We start from the raw sequence: 8,219 nt of genomic DNA, 5'->3' as shown, positions 1-8,219 counted from the left end.
TTCTTTCTTTCTTTCTTTCTTTCTTTCTTTCTTTCTTTCTTTCTTTCTTTCTTTCTTTCTCCTTCCTTCCTTCCTTCCTTCCTTCCTTCCTTCCTTCTTTCCTTCCTTTTTCTTTCTTTCTCTCTCTCTTCCTTTATTTGTTTCCTTTCCTTTCTTCCTTTCTTCTTTTCTTTCCTTTTTTTTTCTTTCTTTTGATACAGTCTTGCTCTGTCACCCAGGCTGAAGTGCAGTGGTGTGATCTCAGCTCACTACAACCTCTGCCTCCCCAGCTCAAGTGATCCTCCCACCTCAGCCTCCTGAGGAGTTGGGACTACAGGTGCACACCACAATGCCCAGCTAATTTTTGTATTTTTTGTAGAGACGAGGTTTCGCCATGTTGCCCAGGCTGGTCTTGAACTCCTGGGCTCAAGCTCTTCACCCACCTCAGCCTCCCAAAGTGTTGGGATTACAAGCATGAGACACCGTGCCCAGCATCTGCTTCCACTCTTATACTGCTATGTATCATTCTCCCCATAGCTGCTAGAGCCATCTTTTAATACAATAAATCCCATCATTGCCTTGCTCACAACCCTTGTTGGCTCTTGCGGCTATGGGGAGAATGAACTCCTACTGAACTTTTGATCATTTCAGACTTCTTCACGGCCCAAGAGGCTTTGCATAATGTGGCTCAGCCTTCCTCTCCAAGCATACTTCTTAGTGCTCTCCCCGTCAGCTACCTGACCATCTCTGTTCCTCAGTGTGCCAAGCTTGTTCCTGTCTTCAAGCCATGGGAGTTTTTGTTGGCTATGCTTAAAATGCTCTATGAATATTTCCTCATGGCTGACTCCTTGGTATTTAGGCCTGAGTTCAGTTACTATTGCTCCATAGTGAAACACTCCAAAACTCAGTGGCTTCAAAACAACAATCATTTATTTTGCTCATATATCTGTATTTTGGGCAGAGCTTCATGGGGAAGGCTCATTTTGCTCCATGCAGCATCAGCTGGGGCAAATCAGCTAACTGAGAATTCGCCTCTGAGTTGGCTCACTCACATGGCAGTCATCTATGAGTTAAGCCAGAGTTGAAGGCTGGGGCTTTAGCTGTTCTCCACGTAGCTAGGCTCCTGGGAATGTGTCCCAAAAGAGTCAGGTAGAGGCTGGGCACGGTGGCTCACGCTTGTAATCCCAACACTTTGGGAGGCTGAGGAGAGTGGATGGCTTCAGCTCAGGTATTTGAGAGCAGCCTGGGCAACATGGTGAAACCCCATCTCTATAAAAAAAAATACATAAATTAGCTGGGAATGGTGGCGTGTGCCTGTAATCCCAACTGCTTGGGAGGCTGAGGCATGAGAACTGATTGAGCCCAGGAAACGGAGGTTGCAGTGAGCTGAGATCATGCCACTGCATGGCATGGCATGTCATCCAGCCTGGACAACAGAGTGAGACTCTGTCTCAAAAAAACAAAACAAAAGTCAGGTAGAAGCTGTAATGTCTTTTCTGACCTAGACTTGGGAGTTCTGTTTTATTTTATTAGTTGAGAAGGTCAAAAGACCCATTGGAGCTCAACTGAAGGGAACACGGAGTCTGCCACTTGATGAGGGAGTGGCAGGGTTCTGAAACAGCATGTGGAAATTGAAATATTGTTTTTCTGGATAATTTTTGGATAATACTATCTGCCACAGCTACCGCCACAGTGCGGTCTTCACTGACTGCTCTCTACATACTAACCCCTCCTCTCCACCCCAGCTATCTCTACCATTTCAACATCTGCTTCCACATAGAACCTGCCATTCTCTCGTTCCTTTATGTATTTGCTCACTTGCAGCCTTATAGAAGAAAAGAAACTCCCTGAGAGCGGAAACTTTGCATGAAGGGAGACTAGGTGGAAGGCTGTTGCACAAAGCTCTGGCAGTTGCAGACAGAAAGGCGGTGGCTATTTAGAGACATGTGTAAGGGTGGAGAGGTTGCTATTTAGTGACTGACTGACCATGGGGGATGACAGGAGGAAGGCGGACACTAGGCTGCCGGTCCATCTCAGATCGAGGACTGGCATGGGACTGAGGGTATGCATAGTTTAGGGTTGCCTGGCAGAGACCACGCTGAGACCTGTCCTACTAGAGGGGTAAATGGTGCTTACCATATGTGTGGAGAGACCGACTAGATGCTCACCAAAACCCTTTCCTCTCCTTCCTGAGCTTCTAGCCAGGTCGCACTTCCTAGCTCTCTTGCAGCTAGATAGGAAACCTTATAAAGTTATGGCCAAAAAAAATGTAAGTAGGAGCTGACATATAGCCCTTTGAGGCTTGGCCTATTAAAAACCATCATGTAAGACTCTTTTTTTTTTTGAGACTAAGTTTCACTGTTGTTGCCCAGGTGGGAGTGTAATGGCTCAGTCTTGGCTCACTGCAACCTCCACCTCCCAGGTTCAAGCAATTCTCCTGCCTCAGTCTCCTGAGTAGCTAGGATTACAGGTGCACACCACCATGCCCAGCTCATTTTTCGTATGTTTAGTAGAGACGGGGTTTCACCATGTTGCCCAGGGTGGTCTTGAACTCCTGACACCTGGCCCATCCTGTAAGATTCTGTGTGGTGGCTGGGTGTGGTTGCTCATGCCTATAATCCAAGCACTTTGGGAGGCTGAGGAGGGTGGATCACCTGAGGTCAGGAGTTCCAGACCAGCCTGGCTAACATGGTAAAACCCCATTTCTACTAAAAATACAAAAAATTAGCTGGGTGTGGTGGCGGGCACCTGTAGTGCCTGTAATCCCAGCTACTTGGGGGGCTGAGGCAGGAGAATTGCTTGAACCCGAGAGGCAGAGGTTGCAGTGAGCCAAGATCACGCCATTGCACTCCAGTTCAGGAAACAAGAGTGAAACTCCGTCTCAAAAAAAAAAAAAAGATTCTGCATGATCCCTTCCTGTTTCTGGGTGGCCTTGTAGGAAGTGTGTTAACCATGACAGCATCACAGATGGTAGAAGTCTATGTTACTGAATTTGTGGAATAGAGAACTGCTCCCCAATCCCCTCATCTTTTTTATTTCATAACAGAGTTTTTGAAAAGACAAGGACAGTTGTAGAATGTCCCCACATTTAGGACTTGTCTGATGGTTTCTTCACATTGTTCTTTAACTTCTTCCTCTGCTTCTTGTACTTCCTGTAAAATAAAAGTCAACTCTGTAGCTTCAGTTGGATTTGAGTTTGCTTTTATGGTAAGAAGTTTTTTTTTTTTTTTTTTTTTTTTTTTGAGACGGAGTCTCGCTCTGTTGCCCAGGCTGGAGTGCAGTGGCCGGATCTCAGATCACTGCAAGCTCCGCCTCCTGGGTTTACGCCATTCTCCTGCCTCAGCCTCCTGAGTAGCTGGGACTACAGGCGCCCGCCACCTTGCCCGGCTAGGTTTTTGTATTTTTAGTAGAGACGGGGTTTCACCGTGTTAGCCAGGATGGTCTCGAACTCCTGACCTCGTGATCCACCCGTCTCGGCCTCCCAAAGTGCTGGGATTACAGGCTTGAGCCACCGCGCCCGGCCGGTAAGAAGTTTTTCAAAGGTGACATTGTAGGCTGGGTGTAGTGGCTCACACCTGCAATCCCAGCACTTTGGGAGGCCAAGACAGGTGAATCACTTGAGGCCAGCCTGGCCAACTTGGCGAAGGCCCATCTCTACTAAAAATACAAAAAATTAGCTGGGTGATGCATGCCTGTAATCCCAGCTACTTAGGAGGCTGAAACACAAAAATTGCTTCAACCTGGGAAGCAGAGGTTGCGGTGAGCCAGGATCATGCCACTGCACTCCAGCCTGGGTGACAGAGTAAGATTCTGTCTCAAAAAAAAAAAAAAAAAAATTGTACTTTATATTGCATCATACCAGCAAGACATCATGTCAGGTTGCCCCACCATTGGTGATGTTACATCTGCAGATTGTGTTCAGATAGTAATTGCCAAGTCCCTCCATTGTAAAGGCTCTTTCCTCCTTTTGCTATTAATATGCACAGAAATGGGGTAGTATGGGATAACCCTTGGTCATCATACTAATATATATATATATTTTGAGATAGGGTCTCACTCTGTTGTCCTGGAGTGAGGGAGTGAGACCCTAGAGTGAAGCTGGAGTACAGTGGCTCAATCTCAGGTCACTGCAGCCCCAACTTCCTGGGCTCAGGTGATCCTCCCACCTTGGCCTCCCAAGTAGCTTGGACTACAGGTGCATGCCACCACGCCCAGCTAATTTTTGTATTATTATTATTATTTTTTTGTAGAGACAGGATTTCACCAAATTGGCCAGGCTGGTCTCAAACTCCTGGGCTTAAGTGATCTGCCTGCCTCAACCTCTCAAAGTGCTGGGATTACAGGCGTGAGCCACCGTGCCTGGCCAATAAAAATGTTTACATGGAAAATATTATGTGTTAGTGGGATTATTACTATTTCCGTATTTTCCTGAGGGGTCACCTGGCCAGATTGGTTTTCTGGCCTCTCACAGGTTTGGTTCTGGCTTCTACATCTGCCCGTGGAGCTCAGTCAGGAGACCAGCCTTCTATAGGTATGTAGGCTCTGGGCAAAAGGGACAGAACTACGGGTTTTACTTTGTAAAAATGGATTCTAGATCTTAAGTCATGGTGAGCCCACTCAGATGCAGCGTTTCTGTGGGGCCTTGTTCAGGAAAGCTGAGGGCCTCCCTGAAGGACATCTCTATTAGGAAGCTCTTCACCTGCAGTCCACTGCAAACCATCCTTCAGGGAATAATGACATGACTGCATACCCTTATCTTCAACCAAGATCATCAAGTGAGGCATTCACATAGGAAACAGTTCTGCCACAAAGAACGCAGAACTACAATGGAAAAAAAAAGTCCATTATGATGACAACCAGCAATGATATGAAGATCAAATGGCAAATTTTCTTAGAGTAGGCACCATAATAAATTTGTTCTCTTAAAAAAAGTTAACTTTTATAGCATTTTGGAGGAATATTGACATCTTTGCAGCACTGGCTTTTCTTTCATCTTACGAAATTTTGAAGCGGAGCTCGGTGGCTCATGCCTGTAATCCCAGCACTTTGGGAGGCCGAGGCGGACGGATTACCTGAGGTCAGGAGTTCAAGACCAGCCTGGCCAACATGATGAAACCTCGTCTCTACTAAAAATACCAAAATTAGCCGGGTGTGGTGGCATATGCCTGTAATCCCAGCTACTCGGGAGGATGAGGCAGGAGAATTGCTTGATCCCAGGAGACGGAGGTTGCAGTGGCCAAGACTGCACCACTGCATTCCAGCCTGGCCGACAGAGCAAGACTCTGTCTCAAAAAAAAAAAAAAAAAAAAAATTTTTTTAAAAATAGATTTTATTTTATGGAACAGTTTTAGACTTATATAAAAATTGAAGATATAGGCCAGGCGTTGTGGCTCACACCTGTAATCCCAGCACTTTGGGAGGCTGAAGCGGGTGGATTACTTGAGGTCAGGAGTTCGAGACCAGACTGGCCTACATGGTGAAACCCCTTCTCGACTTAAAATACAAAAATTAGCTGGGCATCGTGGCCTGCACCTGTAGTCTCAGCTACTTTGGAGGCTGAGACAGGAGAATCACTTGAATCTGGGAGGCAGAGGTTGCAGTGAGCCGAGATCATACCACTACACTCCAGCCTGTGTGAACACAGTAAGACTCCATCTCAAAAAAAAAAAAAGAAAAGAAAAAATTGAAGATATAGTTCCCTCTATACTCCACTCTGTTTCTCCTGTTATTCCTATTATTAATCTTATGTTAGTATGGTCCATTTGTTCCAGTTAATTAACCAATATTGATCAATGATTATAAATGAAGTCCACAGTTTATGCAGATTTATTTATTTATTTTAAACTTAAATTTAGGGACAAGATCTTCCTCTGTCACCCAGGCTGGAGTGCAGTGACATGATCATGACTCATTGTAAATTCAAACTCCTGGGCTCAAGCAATCCTCCTGCCTTGGCCTTCCAAAGTTCTGGGATTATAGGTGTGAGTCACCATACCTGGCCCAGATTTTCTTAAATTTTTTTTTTTTTTGAGCTAGAGTCTTGCTCTGTCACCCATGCTGGAGTGCAGTGGTGCCATGTTGGCTCACTGTTACCTCTGCCTCCCAGTTTTAAGCGATTTTCCTGCCTCAGCCTCCCGAGTAGCTGGGATTACAGATGCATGCTACTGTACGCAGCTAATTTTTGTATTTTTAATAGAAACGGGTTTCACCATGTTGGCCAGATTGATCTCCAACTCCTAACCTCGTGATCCGCCCGCCTTGGCCTCCTGAAGTGCTGGGATTACAGGCGTCAGTCACTGCACCCAGCCGATTTCCTTAATTTTTACCTAATGTCCTTTTTGTAATCCAGGATACCATTCAGTATATCACACTGCATCTAGTTATCATGTCTCCTTAGGCTCCTGTTGGCTTGGGGTGGTTTCTCAGATTTTCCTTGGTTTTGATAACCTTGACAGTTTTGATTAATATTGGTCTGGTATTGTGTAGAATGCTCTTCCATTGGAATCTGTCCAGTGTTTTCAATGTTTTTCCCACAGTTAGACTGGGGTTATAGGGTGTTTTTTTTTTTTTGAGATGGAGCTTCGTGTTTCACTCTGTCACCCAGACTGGAGGGCAGTGGTGTGATCTTGGCTCACTGCAACCTCCACCTCCTGGGTTCAAGTGATTCTCCTGCCTCAGCCTCCCAAGTAGCTGGGATTACAGGTACCCCCCACCACACCTGGCTAAACTTTGCATTTTTAGTCGAAACGGGGTTTCACTGCATTGGCCAGGTTGGTCTCGAACTCCTGACCTTAGGTGATCCATCCCCCTCGGCCTCCCAAAGTGCTGGGGTTACAGGGCGTGAGCCACAGTGCCTGGCTGGTGGTTATAGGTTTTTGGGAGGAAGACCACATATTCATCACATCATATCAAGGTACATACAATCAACATGAGTCATCGCCGTTGATGTTGAGCTTGGTCACCTGGCTTCATCGGGTTTCACCAATGTAAAGTTACTTTTTTAGCCCTTTTCCACAGTGTTCTTTTTTGGAAGGAAGTCACTATGCCCACTCCTTAAGTGTGGGAGTTATGTTCCACCTCCTCGAGGAGTATGTCAGTTTCCTAAGGCAATGGTGACAAAGTACCACAAACTGGTGGCGTAAAAGAACAGAAATGTGTTCTCTCATGGTTCTAGAGTGGCAGTCCTCAACTTTTCTGGCACCAGGGACCAGTTTCATGGAAGACAGCTTTCCCACAGATGTGGGGGTTGGGGGGATGGTTTTAGGATGAAACTGTTCCACCTCAGATCATCAGGCATTAGTTAGATTCTCATGAGGTATGTGCAGTGTAGATCCCTCACATGCGCAGTTCACAATAGGGTTCACGGTCCCATAAGAATCAAATGCCGTCACTGATCTAACAGGATGTAGAGCTCAGGCAGTGCTCATTCGCCTGCTACTTACCTCCTGCTGTGCAGCTCGGTTCCTAACAAGCCACAGACTGGTATTGGTCCTCAGCCCAGGGGTTGGAACCCCTGTTCTAGAGGCTAGAAGTCTGAAATCAAAATGTCAGCAGGGCCATGCTCTCTCTGAAGGTCCTAGGGGAGAATTTGATCCATGTCTTCGGTCTTAGTTCATTTCATGTTCCTATAACAGAATACCTGAGACTGGGTCATCTATGAAGAACAGAGACTTATTTCTTAAAAGTTCTAGAGGCTGGGAAGGCCACATTCAAGGGCACTGCATCTGGTGAAGGCTTTCTTGCTGCTCATTCCATTGTGTAAGGCAGAAAGACAAGAGAACGTACTTGCAAGAGAGAAGGGAATGGGGGTCAAATTCATTCTTTTTTCTGGAACCCACTTCCAGGATACCTAACCAACTCCCGCAATATGGTATTAATTTATTGATGACAGCAGAGCCCTCATGACCTATTCATCTCTTAAAGACCTCATCTTTCAACACTGGTATACTAGAGATTAAGTTTCCAACATATTAACTTCGGGGACACATTCAAACCGCAGCACCTTTCTCTTAATTTCTGGTGCTGCTGGCAACCCTTGGCCTTATAGACACATGACTCCACTCTCTGCCTCTGTGTGCACATGATATTCTCCTTCTGTTCTCTAGACACATGACTCCACTCTCTGCCTCTGTGTGCACATGATATTCTCCTTCTGTTCTCTTTGTCTTTGTCTGTGGCTCTCCTCTTTTTTTTATAATGACATCGGTCGTACTGGGTTAGGGCTCACACTAAATACCTCA

This window comes from Colobus angolensis, unplaced genomic scaffold (genome assembly GCF_000951035.1).
Source record: "Colobus angolensis palliatus isolate OR3802 unplaced genomic scaffold, Cang.pa_1.0 Scaffold46, whole genome shotgun sequence".
In the NCBI taxonomy this organism is placed as follows: Eukaryota; Metazoa; Chordata; class Mammalia; order Primates; family Cercopithecidae; genus Colobus; species Colobus angolensis.
The sequence above is the reverse complement of the archived record's forward strand: the minus strand, read 5'-3'. Positions refer to the sequence as shown.